We start from the raw sequence: 12,708 nt of genomic DNA, 5'->3' as shown, positions 1-12,708 counted from the left end.
CTTGAAGGAAACACATTGGGCTTTATGCAGAATAAAAATATATGCAATATATCCTCAAATACTATTCAGAATAGGTAGGGATCCAAGATATACAGACAGACATAAAAAGACAAATTAGTAATGAAAGGAAGCCATGCCTTCTGATGTTCTAGAATGTTCTGTATCTTGACCTAGGGGGAGTTACATGGATGGATACAAATGTGCAAACTCATCAAGTGATATACTTAAGATTTTATACTATTTTAAGATTTACAAAGAATTCAAGGAATAATTTTTATAGCTATATTTATATAAACTTTATATTTATTTTATATATATATTCTCATCAAATTCCAAAAATGATTGAACCTTTTCTAAAGATGTGCACCATTATCAGATTACAATGTAAATAAGACAGAAAACTGGAGAAAAGAAACATGAAGACAGGAAACAAAAACAAGAAGCCAGAGCTAATGCTGCGACCTGCCCTCTCCCCAATATTGTGACAAATATTACTTGTCACTTGTGGTGGGCTGCAATTCTGGCTCTCAGCCTATGAAAAGAGCAAGATGTGACTCATGATGACCACAAACTATGACAAAATAGCAGTTCAAGAGAAGACCAACTATTCTGGGTTTTGAGGACTGAGAGAAATTTTTCCCATGGGTCAGCATGGAGAGGACACTGTAAAATGCACCAAACCACGTCCTTTACAACATCCATACAATAAATTCAGTAGTGACTCTTGTGGGATTATTTCTTATAGAGACTTTTTATGTGGGCCAGTGGTTCAATAACAGAACACAGCTCAGCAAAAGCAATCATATAGGTGCCCAAATAATGTAGAGCAAACTAGGAAGTATCCTTTGAATAGAATAAATATTCTCAGTTTCAATGCACCATAATGATGTGGTTTGCAGAAATTCAGAAAAGTTTCATAGAGGAGATATTCTGGGTGTGGGCGTTCAGCACAGTGGTTGAGATGTTGTTTGGGATATCACTACTGCATGCAGAGGGCCTGGGTTCAAGTCCTGGCTCTGTTCCTGATTCCAACTTCCTGCTAATAGGGACCCTTTGAGGCAGCAAGTGATGGCTCAAGGGTTGGGGTTCTGTACCCACAAAGGAGACCCAAGTTGAGTTCCCAGCTCCCAGAAAAGGCCTGGTCCAGTACTGGCTATTGTTAGCATTTGGAGAGTGAAACGGCAGGTGAGAAATCATGTCTCTCTGTCTTTCAAGTAAGTAAATACTTGAGGAGATAGTCAGATGGGCATTGAAAAGAAATTGGAAGATATCAGGTAAGTTGGCAGGACTGAAAAAGTCATTCTTAGTAGGAAGATACAAGTACAATCCAAGATGTGGAAGAAAGACTATGAAAGGAAACAGGTAGACCAGTTTAGTTATGATAAGGAAATAAGCAAGGTGAATAGACAGGTGAGTTGAGGCTAGCCATTGGAGGCACCATAGGCCAGGGTAAGAGGTTAGTTTCTCACCTTAGAGACAAAGGGTGAAAAGGCACTAAAATCTTTCAGGCTTCTGGAGATAATATTATAACAAAAAGCTGTTAATATTTTGGAAAATTATTCTGGCTGTCTTTGGATAAATTAGAAAACCAAGAATGAAATGAGCAGGAAGGCTGTCCCCAAGCCCTCTAGACAGTGTACCTTATCCTTAATTCACCTGTATTCAAGGTTAAAGGACTGGCTGAAGGCATTTGTCCCTAAGGCAACAATGAAGCCACACCCATAACCACCAGTTGGTTGTGTCTCTGGGCTATGGTTTAAATTTAGGTTGTGGTTTGAAACAACAACAAAAAGCAGCTAAGGAAACCAGGGAGGAAGTTTTGGATCTTCCTCAAAGCAACATGGAAAAGAAGGGAGAGATGGAAAACAAAATATTTTGGAAAGGAGTGGAAAAGATGACCAATCCATGGCACTAAATGCATACAAGGGCAGAGAAATGTTTATGCTTAAAACCATAGAGCCAGGCTGCCTCCTTGGCCTGCCCACTGCAACGGAAAGATGCTGTGCAGACTTACAGAAAGGCGATGTTGTTCCCCCACATGGCTTGGGCTCCTACTAGCTAGAGGAGCTCCTGTAAAGAGAAAGGCCATCTCCCATTGTTCCTGCCTCCAAGATCTGCAGACAGCCCTTTGCAGCTGCATACCCCACAGTGGGCATCTTTTTCATTCCTTTGCTGTGTGAGCAGAGCTATAATGCCCCACTAAGCATACTCACTAGTCTACACCTGCACAAAACCTCATAATCCGATGTGAAATGTGTTTGTGTTTCTGTGTGTACTCAAACTTTCAGGCCAGTGATCCTGTCTCCCACTCAAATACCTAAGGAAAGTTTAAGCAAATGCAAAGTTACAAGAAACTTGCTTCTTCCCTGATCTGATTGATTAATAATATGTATATTGTTTTTGTTTCACTTGTTAAAAATCATTTCTTGTCTTTGGAAATGAACACGATAAGAGAATCCTCTTGCTGGTCCAAGGGGCTTCCAAAAAGCTTGGACCTATTCTCTCTTCCTGGGCCCCATGGCTTTGTTTCAGTAGATCTCTATTAAAAACAGAAAGCCCCATCTACTTCTCTCAAATCCTTTTGTCTGACTTAGTTAATGTTTCTGTCAAATATGGCTCAAACTTACTTCTACAGATGATCTGCTTTTTTCCCCCAAACTAGAACTAAGTCACCCTGGTTATTAATCATTGTGACCAAACATTATTATTTCAAAACATCTGACTAAGTCATCCATATTTTTGTCTTTACAAACTCTCCTTTGCTTAAACCTCCTTGGATACACTCATGCTTTACACTTTGTGCATGCATAATCTGACTACAACTCTCTGCTTATTCACAAATAATATCATTATTGTTTAAATCTCTCTTTAATTGGTATTTTAGATTGTCATGTAAAAGAGGGGAATGCCCTGGGGCTTGAGGTCAGTCAAGGGCCATCCGAAAGTGGCCAGCAAGGACTGAGTTGGAGCTTTTGGCTCTCATCAATGCCAGCAGATGAGAATTGCCACTAGTCCCTGGCATGAATACAACTCCTGTGTATACAATAAGGTGCTTTATGGATTTTTAAGTTTTATTTAACAAATATTTTGGCTGGCATTGTGGTCAAGCAGGTAAAGCCACTGCCTGCAGTGCCGGCATTCCTTTTGGGTACCAGTTTGGGTCTCTGCTGCTCTACTTCTGATCCAGCTCCCTGCTTATGCACCTGGGAAAGCAGTGAAGGATGACCCAAGTCCTTGGGCTTCTGCACCCATGTGAGAGATGCAGAGGAAGCTCCTAGCTCCTGATTTCAGATAGGCTCAGCTCCAGCTGTTGGGGAGTGAACCAACAGATGGAAGGTCTCTCTCTCTCTCTCTCTCTAACTGCCTTTCAAATAAATAACCTTTAAAAAAGATAAATATTTCATACTTATGAATTAATATTCCACTTTATATATCATTTATATGTAAACTATATCTACTTATTTAAAAATACATTTTTTGTATAATTTTGTTTTCTCATCTGTACTGTCTGGTGAAGCATCCATATAAAGCTACTTGTTTATATGAATAAATTTCTACATTCTATACACATAAAAAATAAAAATAAAAACAGTCTGGCTTCATGGAGAGAACACTTGACTGGGGATGAAGTGGGAGCAAAAACCTTGAATTCTCATTCGAATTTCACCATTTATGACTATAGCGACAATGGGAAAATGCTCCCTGATTTTTCAGCAGTTTCAATTGTAAAATGGTGATTATAATTATTTTCCTCTCTGTATTACAGGTTGCTCTTGAGAATAAAGTTGAGATCATTAGGATGATATGAACCACTTGGTAACCATAAAGCCCCTGTACAAACAAACAGGAGTCATAGGTTTTACACTGGTGGAGCTTGATTGTGGAGAACAAATTTAGGAAATCTCCTTTAGGATGGAACGTTTAATGTAAGGGTAATTTTTACCAGCTCTTGGATCTTTGTTGACAAAAGGAGATCCTTCAAGTTGCAGCCTCAGTCTGATGCTGCTCCCACTTCATTCCCAGATGCATTTGCTACTCTGCCTCTCTGAGTGTGGGAGCTGGTGGGGATGAAGGAGCCAGGAATGTTGCTAATAAATCAATCCTAGGGGCATTACTCCCCTGAACTTCGCATCTTACATAACATAAATTATAAGAAGGGTCTCATTTTCTAATGTTTGTACATTGGCCCTCATCCATCCTACCAGCCACATAGATAGAACGACTGGAAAGGAGCCCAGATATTACATAAGGCAATCTTCACATAGGGAAGATGAGCAAAAGACAGTTCTGAATCAGGGGCTTGCTCAAAGCTACACAGCTAGCCAAATAGACTAATGCAGTGTTCAGCTCATGGATCTCTCCGTCTAAAGTTAGCTGAACTTGGGAGACTCTGGGTACCTTTGAGATATTCACTCACCTTCCTATGACTTTGTTTACTCATTCAAAAATAGATATGGAAAATGATCCTACCTCAAAGGCTTTTTGGGTAGCATAGCTAAGAAGAGAGTATCTTGCCAATGCGGGTCTCTTTATAAATGCTTCTAATTAGTATCTTCTAATTAGGTTTAGAAAGTCAGAATTAAAGCCTAAATTCTAACATGAAGTTAAATATATAAATTTAAAAAGCTAAATAATGCACACAATAAAATATTTTGTAAAATGTACTAATATATTATGTATACTATATATTTATGATAGTGTTAAATGTGAAAAAATAGCTATAATATCTGATATATTGGTAAGATTATAAAATATATTCAATAGTTAACATATATCTGTACACACGTATAAACTATCTACAATATGTCATAAGTATTGAAGACATAATAACTATTTTTAATATGATGGCAAATAATTCAAAATAGCATGAGTATAAATCATTGAATTTTTTAATTAACAATTTTCTCTTTTTTAGAATAGTTCTAGGTTTCCAACAAAACTGAGCCCAAAGTAAAATCTCCACACATGCACACCCTGCCCAATGAATGAAATATTCACAGCACCACAGTGAGGCATTTGTTACAAACAACAAATCTACACTGATATATCATCACCCAGTGTCCATAGATTTACACAAGGCTTACTATTGGTGTCCTACGTTCTATGGGTTACCTATGTTCATTATTGTAGTATTACACAGAATAGTTTTACTGCCCTAGAAATCTGTGTTCTTCATGTTCATCTCCCTCAACCCTCAGTATCTGGAAACTATTGATCTACCCTTTCCATAGTTATGTCTTTTCCAGAATGTCTTTTGGTGTGTATCATTTTCAGATGGCCTCTTTCACTAAGTAATACACATTTGAGTTTCCCCATGTCTTTTCATGGCTTGATGGCTCATTTATTTTGTGCTAAATAATATTTCATTTCCTAGATGTACCTCAGTTTATTTATCTCCTCATATACTACAGAACAACTTGCTTCTAACTTTTGGCAATTCTGAATAAATCTGTTGTAAACATCTGTGTATAGGTTTTAGTGTACTTACACATTTTTTTACTCATTCGCTTAAATACCCAGGAGTACACCTGCTGCATTGTATAGTAAGAATATATATTTAATTTTGTAAGAAACAACCTTTCTTCCTAAGTGCCTATCACCCTTTCCATTATCATCATCAATGAATGAGCATTCCTCATCCTCACCAGCATACAATGTTGTTAGTATTTTGGGTCTGGACCATTCTAATAGGTGTGTCATTATAAAACATTTTTTTAAATTTGAAATTCCCTGATAATATATAACGTTAAGCACATTTTCATATGCTTGCTTACTTACTTACTACATGCATATCTTCTATCAGGTGTTCGGGTATTTTGCCAGTTTTATTCAGATTGTTCATTTTTCGTATTATTGAGTTCTAAGGCATCCTTGTATATTTCGGTTAAAAGTCCTCTATGAGACATGTCATTTGCAAATTTTTTCTCCCACTTAATAGTTTGCCTTTTTGTGCTCTTCACATCATCTTTCAATGACCATAGGCTTTTTTTGTGTGTGAATGAGGTCCAGATTATAATTTTTTTTCAGGTTTTGTGTCTTGATGTTATACCTAAAAAGCCATTGCAATATTCAAGGTCATGCTAGATTTTCTCCCATATTATTTTTCAGAAGGTTTATAGTTTTTCAATTCATATTTAGTTTATAATTTATCTTGAATTTGTGTGAAGATATGAGCTATGTGTCTAGATTACCTCTCCTTTTTTTTTTTTGATAAGGATGGCAAGTTGCTTCATTTATAAAGAGATTATCTTTGCTTCATTGTACTAATTTTGCTCCTTTGTCAAAGATCAGCGAAGTATTTCTATGTGGGTTTGTTGCATTGATCTATTTTCCTATTCTTTTGTCAATAACACACTTCACTATTTGAGTACTGCAGCTGTATAGTAAGTGGTAAAGTCACAGAGTGTCAGTTATGAGTTTATTTTCCTTCAATATTAAATTGGCTACTTTGGGTCTTTTGCTTCTTCATATAACTTTAGGATCAGCATGTTGATATCCATAAAATAACTTCTTAGGATTTTGATTGAAATTACATTGAATCTATACATCAAGTTGGGAGGAACTGGTATGTTTTCAATTAATTTGTTTATTTGAAAGAGAAATAAAGATAGAAATGTAGAGAGATGGATGGATAGATAGAAGACTTGCAAGTGCTGGCCCATTTCCCAAATGCCCACAGCAGCCAGGACTGGGCCACACTGAAACTGGGAGCCTATAATTCAATGCAGGTCTCTCCCAGGTGGATGGCAGGAACTCAACAAGTCAAGACATAACCTTCTGCCTCCCAGGGTATGCAATAGCAGAAAGTTATAACTGAGAGTAAAGCCTAGACTCAAACCTGGATACTTTGATATGAGATTCAGGCATCTTCTTTACAATGTTGACTCCTATTTATGGACATAAAATATCTTTCCCTGTTTAATTTTTCTTTGGTATTTTTTCATTGGAGTTTTGACTTTTTCTTTTATAGACCTTCTTGATATTTTGGCAGTATACCCACAGATTTTATTTTCTGGATGCTACTACGAATGGTATTTTTGTTATCGTGACTGGTACATAGGAAAGTGATGGACTTTTTTATATTAATATAATGTTAGGTAACCTTTCTATAATCACTTACTTCCACAAAGTGTTTTTGTTTGTTTGTTTTTGTTTTTTGTTTTTTTTTTGTGATTACCTTGGGTTTTCTGCACGGATGATCATGCAACACAGATAGTTTAATTTCTATTAATCAGTTTGTAAACTTTTATTTCCTTTCCTTGTTCTTACTGAATTTTCTAGGAATTCCAGAATAATGTTGAAAAGCAGTGGTGGGAGAGTACATTCTGCCTTGTTTTTGATCTTACAGGAAATGTTCAAATTTCTTACTATTAAATATAATATTAGCTGTGGGGTTTTGTAGATATTCTTTAAAAAGTTGAGGAAGAACCCTTTATTCTTAGTTTGCTGAGAGTTTTTTTAATTAAGTGGTGTTAGACTTTTTCAAATTTTTATGTATCTATTGATATGTTTATGTTATTTATTTTCTTCAGACTGTTTGACAATAGATATTACATTAATTGATTTTTCATTGATGAACCAGACTTGGATACCTAGCACAAAATCTAATTGGTTGTGATGCATAATTCTTTTTATATATTATTTAGTGCAATTTGTTAATATTTTGTTGAGGAGATTTATAATTACATTCATGAGATATATTGCTCAGTAGTTTCTTTTTCTTATAATGTCTTTGTTGGGTTTTGGTAAGACTGGCCTCATAGAATGAGTTAGGAACTATTCCCTCTGATTCTATTTTCTGGAAATGAGTTGTAGAGGATTAGTTTAATTTCTTCCTTAAATATTTATAGAACTCACCAGTGTTCCTGGTTGGAGGTTTATTAATTATTTATATAATTTCTTAGTAGACATAGTTCTATGCAGAATATCAAGTTCTTCTTGTGTAAAATTTGACAGATTATGAGTTTCCAAAAGTTGGTCTATTTCATTTAGATTATGAGGGTTGTGGGTATAGGATTGTTCATAATTCCTCTTTATTCACCTTTTAATGTTCACAGGCTCTGTAGTAATATCTCTTCTTTCATTTATTTTATTTTATTTTATTTTTTTTTTTTGACAGGCAGAGTGGACAGAGAGAGAGAGAGAGACAGAGAAAAAGGTCTTCCTTTTGCTGTTGGTTCACCCTCCAATGGCTGCTGCGGCCGGCGCGCTGCAGCCGGCGCACCGCGCTGATCCAAAGGCAGGAGCCAGGTGCTTATCCTGGTCTCCCATGTTTCATTTATGATACTAGTAAATTGTGTCTTCCTTCATTTTCTTAGTAGCCTCCCTAGAGGATTAGCAATTTTATTGATCTTTGCAAGGTACTGGTTTTAGATTTTTATTTTCCTTATTGATTTATTGTTTTAATTGAATTTTGCTCATTTTATCTTTTTATTTAATACTGTTTATTTTGTATTTAATTTGATTGTATTTTTTAGTTTCCTAAGGAGGAAACTTGGATGATTGCTATTAGATTTTTCTTCCTTTCTAACATATGCATCCAATGGTATACATTTCCATCTAAAAACTGCTATCATTATAGTTAAAAAATATTAATAAGTCAGATTTTCATTTGGTTCAAAATAATTTTTAATTTACCTTGAGATTCCATCTGTGGACCATGTGTTTTGTCCAGGTTGTTGCGTATCTTGTTGAATGTTCTATGTAAGTTAGAGAAGAATGAGTACTTTACTATTTTTTAATTAAAAAGTCTATAGATGTTAATCATATCCAGCTCATTGACAGGGATAAAGAATTAAATTTGCTGTTTTTCTGCTGGCTGGACTTGCTATCTTATCATAGGTTATTAAAGCCTCCTACTATAATAGTGGATTCATCTATTTTTCCTTGACGTGTATCAGTTTTTGCCTCACCTATTTTGATTTTCTATTTTTAGGTACATGCACATTAACAATTGTTATGTCTTCTAGGACTATTAATGCCTTTATCATTATGTAATTATTCCCTTTATACCTGATAACTTGCCTTGCTATTAATTCTGCTCTGAAATTATTGCTGTTTCCATGTTTCTTTTGATAATTGTTAGAATGATATATCTTACTTTTTTACTTTTTAAAAAAGATTCACTTATTTGTTTGCTTATTTGAAAAGCAGAGTGACAGAGAAAGAGGGAGAATCAGAGAAAAAGAGAGAGAGAGAGAGAGAGAGAATTTTCCCCTACTGGTTCACTCCCCAAATGTCTTCACTGACCAGGGATGGTCCAAGCCAAAGCCAGGAACCTGGATAATGCATTCATGTCTGCCATTTTCTACTGCCTTTCCAGGGAAGTAGATCAGAAGGAAAGCATCAAGGATTCGAACAGGATCTCTGATATGGAATATCAGAGTTGCAAGCAGCTGCCTAACCTACTGTGCCATAACAATGGTCCCTCTTTAAATGTATGTGAGTTTCTTAAGACAACACATAGTCGAGGGTTTTTTTGGTTGATCTATTTTAATATTCTTTTCTTTAATCAAAAAATTAAATGACATGTAGAAACTTTACATATTTTAGGGTACTATGTGTTGTTTCATTATATGTATAAACTATGTAATGTCCTCTCATGGGAAATATATCTCCTTACAAATTTAACACTTATTTATGATAAAAGCATCCAAAAGTCTATCTTGTATGTGTTTTTATATATAGTGGGAGAGAAATATATGGCATATTAACATTGTCTTCTGTCTTCTAATTGTTATATTAGGTCTATTAGCACTTAAACCAATTATTGATATAGTTGGATTAACTTCTACCATATTTGATGCTGCCTTCTATATTTTTTCTTCTTATTGTTATTTTTGTCTTTCACATTTTTTATGCTTTTTTGTTTTAATTGTGCGTTTTATATGATTCCATATTCTGTCCTTTTAAAAATATATTAAGTATATTTCATTCTAAATGTTTTTATAATTGCCTTAGAGTTTGAAATATACATATACAATTAATCCATGTGCACTTTTAAGCACCTCTATACTACTTACTGAATTTTTCCCATTTTATGGTATTTTATTTGCCATTTTATTATTCAAATGACTTAAGATTACATAAGTTTTTTTGATAATAAGATTGGAAGAACAACACAATGATACTTTTCAAGATTTCTATTAAATGAATGGATCCCACTAAAGCAGATACACAGCCAATCTGGACTGAATTTATAGCTCACTGTAGCTAATTCTCCTTTATTGAAGCCCTGTAATAAACAAGCTTCTTACCCCTCTTTGAATTTCACATGGATCCCTGGATCTTTTTTTTTTTTCATAGAGAAAGACAATTAATTCTCTCTAGTCACTTGCTTCATTAATACTGGGACAGAACTAAGTTGCCTTTGATTTCTTCCTATATCCCAGGATCTTTTGCATTCTCCTAATCTTTTATTCCTAGCTTTCTTTTGAGAATTCCATCCTATAGCAGTGTCATTCTTCTACTCAGTAGTTTATTAATTGGTCTCTCCTAAAATGGTAACTAGCATATATAGTACACTGGTGATCAGAAAACATATAGATTCAAATTCAATTTTGCTACTTGCTAATTAGCAAATTGCTAAACTACTCTGCTCTCTGATTTTTCTTATTCATGAAATGATGTTCATAATAATAATGTTGAGATCAAGTCAACATTCCTGACTCAGTCATTCCAAGTCTAGATCTCAGTTTCACTTCATAACTTGGGTTCTCTGAACGTCACTTCCTTTTCTCCCGAGAGAGATAACAATACCTATTTAATGATAGTGTTTTCCAATACAATAAGATAGCAACGTGAAATGCCTCACTTATAGCTAACGCTGAAGGAATGTTAGTTTCTGTTCTCTTCCTGATAGTTACAAATTTCCAAAAATAATGCAGTAGAGTGTAACCACCCTAGAAATCATTGTGTTTTAGAGGGAAATTTCAATGAACTACAACTTTAAGATGCAAAGTAATCAATTGTACTAATAGAATGGTAGGCAAAGAATACTAAATTTGGGGTACTACAAATAGATATTTTATCAAAACTAAAGTATTAATCTGCTTTCTACTTATTCCCAGGAGTCTTCATTCCAAATCTGAAATGACTCATGATCTATTGTGTCTAGAAATAATTCCAAAAGCATAAGCTACTAGTACCTCTTTCAAAGAGATATTAATAATATAGGATCCTTCATCTCACCTCCAATGTTGACCATTTATTCATACTATAGCACTTCATACAACAGCACTTCAATACTATATTATGATTAGTATTTTAATCCATATTTGTACTCTTCATCCACTTTAAGATCTTTGCCAAGCTGTCTTTTCATCCTGTACTAATTCCACAATCTCTGGCATAAAATGTGTGCTCTATTAATAATTATTAAATGAATAATCCATCTGATGAACACTAAACCTGACTAAGCACAACCCCTGATGTAATCCTCACAACAGTTGTATGAACTGGCTGTGATTACCATTCCTGATTTATAGATTATGGCATCAAGACTCTGAGCATTGTTGCTTCTTCAAGTTTCTATGTCACAGTGGCAAAGGCAGGATTTTACATAGTGTTTGTTTGCCAGTAAGTCAATGATATTTCACCTTTAACAACCAGCTTTCCAGGAAACAAAAGTACTGATCTGTAGCATGTGTCACTATCTGTGGTGTAAATACTCCCACCATTACCAATTTTAATCTACCAAGGTAGCAGCAAAATTCCTGAAAAGTTACCAATTGGCTCTCACAAGCTGTTACAAACTGGCTTCAGGAAAGCACTGGTATGATGACACATTTAGTGCGTTCCCAGTTAAGCCAAGGTTTGTGGCCAAGGAACCCACTTACAGCTAGAACACAATCATTCCTCTACCCTTGGCTGCCAGCAAACCATATAGGGGCTGGTTGTATTACCGACAAATCCACTCCTCAAGGATGTGTTTTCTTCCCCCAAGGCCAGCTATCTCTTTTGCTTTTAGATGTGAATTAAAGTAAACACTGCCAACGATGGCAGTCTTCTGATGTCCCTCCTTTATTCCAAAATAATAATAATAATTACTATTGTTAAAGGGAAGAAAGCAATTCCGTATGGGGAATTTATCAGGGCAGGCTTCTTTGAGCAGTATGATTTTTGTGAACAGAACGGCAACTGTTGTATTCACGTTCCAGTAACAATGTTGTTGTGTGGAGTTGCTTATCTTCAATGTCTTCAGGCAGAAAAATATGTTTATAAAACTCCACTGAGTCCCCCAGAGTTTCCTTGAGACTGTCTGCGATGCTTTGGAATGCTAGTGGAATCCACACAGGATGATTAGACGGGAAGCTTTCGGCACTCTTAAAAACTCTCACGTTATTTTTCCCCTTGGGAAGCTGCTCAAGAACATGTTGTATTGGGAGTGCAAAGCCGCTAGGTCAATGGAATCATTTCTTTGTTACTTGGGGATTTCTCAGAGCCAAAATGTTATCCAAGCCTCATCTCTGTGACTGAAGAAAATTGCATCAGCTGCTCACAGGATACCAGATCTCAACATGACATCTACTTAAGCAATACCCTGTATGGCAGATGTCTGAGAGGGCTTACAGGATACACGTGTGATGAGTGTACTGAAGCTTGTTTATTCACTCTAGCTTACTAGCAAGTTTTATAAAGTAGTTTAGAAAACATCATAGCAAAGTAACATGATTGAAAGGAGGGAAAATCAAGCTATTTTTGCATACT

This window comes from Lepus europaeus, chromosome 12 (genome assembly GCF_033115175.1).
Source record: "Lepus europaeus isolate LE1 chromosome 12, mLepTim1.pri, whole genome shotgun sequence".
NCBI classification, from domain to species: domain Eukaryota; kingdom Metazoa; phylum Chordata; class Mammalia; order Lagomorpha; family Leporidae; genus Lepus; species Lepus europaeus.
The sequence above is the reverse complement of the archived record's forward strand: the minus strand, read 5'-3'. Positions refer to the sequence as shown.